Below are 2,256 nucleotides of genomic sequence, written 5' to 3' on the forward strand. Positions count from 1 at the left end.
TTCCTTCTTTGAACACCAAAAACACGAAAACACCAAAAACAAAACAAACCCAGAGAAAGATCTCCGATTTCTATTTCTGTGCATAGCTTTTTCACATTTTCATTTCGAGATCTCGATCCATTGTTCCACAACAATACACTTTCTTTTTTGGAAGAACTAAAAAAACACATTCCATTTTGTTTTTTATTATTATTATTATTATTATTATTTTGGTTATGAATACCAAATCTATTTCCATTTTTGTTCAGTGTTCATTAAATAAGTTCCACATTGCAACAATTTGTTTTGTCAAATCACTATTTTTAACTTATTATTTTACTAGTCGCTAACCCGTGCGATGCACGGGATAGTTTTGAAAAAACATATATATTTACTTTGCTTAGAGAAATAATCACTTGAAACAAATAAGAATTCACCTCTACTTACTATGTCTCAAAACATAAAGTATAATTTTATTTGAAATGTAATCAAACATTAAAGGAAACTAAACAATTGTATATCAATTATTGCAAATTATCTAGATGAACAAAAAATATATAATAAATGAATGCTTCGGCAAATATTTCATTTAATATTTTTTGTTTATTCATCTTTTGACTTATTTAAAAAATATATTCCTTATACTTTGTAATCTAGAATAGTAGATGACACTCATATTCTACATGAGCACAATATAAAGGAAGAAACTCATAACAAACTTTAGGGATAATAATTTAATGATTTAACTATTTTTAGAGATAATTTTATAACTAAATCCATACAAATAAGTTATAAACATTCCCTCTCTCAAAAACTTTAAAAACTACTATTCAAGCATAAGTAAATAAAGATACAACTACCAAAATAGCTTTCACATAAATATTTTGAAATTCCCAAGGTATTTATACTCAAAGGCAAAACAAATCTCTAGTGTACAACTCCTAATCTCCACTTGAAAATATTATCTGCAAAATAAGAGAATTCATACCTAAAAAATAATTCATTTAGAAGGAAATAAAAAGAATCAATATAAATTTTCTATTGTTAATGGAGGCTTGCCATTAGTATGCACTTCCCTCCCTTTACCACTCATTTGAAACAATGAGAAGTATACTTTACATAAATCCATGAACTACTTACACTCAGGAGATAAAGCAATTATGAAAGATACCATTTATTTCAACCAAAAAGAAAAAAGAAAAAAAGAATAATCATAATGAATCAAAAAGCAAGCAATATGGATGGCTTAGGGATGATGATCCAATATGTTTTGAAAATATTGAGCATCAATGCAAGAACCTATTTGTGACTTTCATTAAACATTACATTTATCATGAACTCTATCCAACACATGCTAGAAACTTTTAATTCAAAAACTTTTCACAACTAAAGAAAATCAAATATGACTACAAACGATGTGAAAAAAAAATTTAAAACTTTATTAGCAAAATATATTAAAAAACAAACATAGACCAAATACAATAGAAACTGATAAGGAACTTCATTAGCACAACTTTCCAATCAATGAAAGGCTTTATTTGATTGGTCTAGGTGTTGGGGCTTCTCGGATTGTTCTACTATCTTGGAGTTTATTTCTTCTCATAGTATTGCATTTTAAGTTTTTCCTTGTTGTTTGATACTGATTGTTTGCTTGTTGCATTTCTTTGTGTTCATCATCATGAACACCTTGTATTTGCTTACTTTAGTTTATAGTTTCTTTAATAATACTCTAATTACCTATCAAAAAAAGAAATGCATATCATTAGTTAATATAAAGACATAATACATAAGCTAAGACATTAAAAAATCTTATCAGATTAATATGAAATTGAAGTATTCTAAATGTAATATACAATGTTTGAGAAAAATGATTTGGCAATTTTTCTATTATTTGAATCTTAAAATTTTCTCCTATCTTAAAGCCAAAAAATAGTTCCAATTATAGATAACAAACTGAAAAATGTATACAAAAACTCCCCACCAAGCTAGGAGAGAAAGAGGTCCCTAGGAACACAAACAATGTTGAAATTTAGGGGCTAAAATAACAAATAAAAATATTTGGGACGAAAATAGCATTTTTTTTTTTTTTAGTAAAAGATAGAAAATTTTATAGATAACAAACTGAAAAATGTATACAAAAACTCCCCACAAAGCTAGGAGAGAAAGAGGTCCCTAGGAACACAAAGCCTATGCAAAAGGAAAAACAGACATAAACAAAAGGAGAGCCCCATGAAACATTCCGGTTTTCTATTGGGCCAACATGAGCCATTGGGGCTC

The sequence above is a fragment of the Quercus robur genome, chromosome 4 (assembly GCF_932294415.1).
Source record: "Quercus robur chromosome 4, dhQueRobu3.1, whole genome shotgun sequence".
Taxonomy (NCBI): domain Eukaryota; kingdom Viridiplantae; phylum Streptophyta; class Magnoliopsida; order Fagales; family Fagaceae; genus Quercus; species Quercus robur.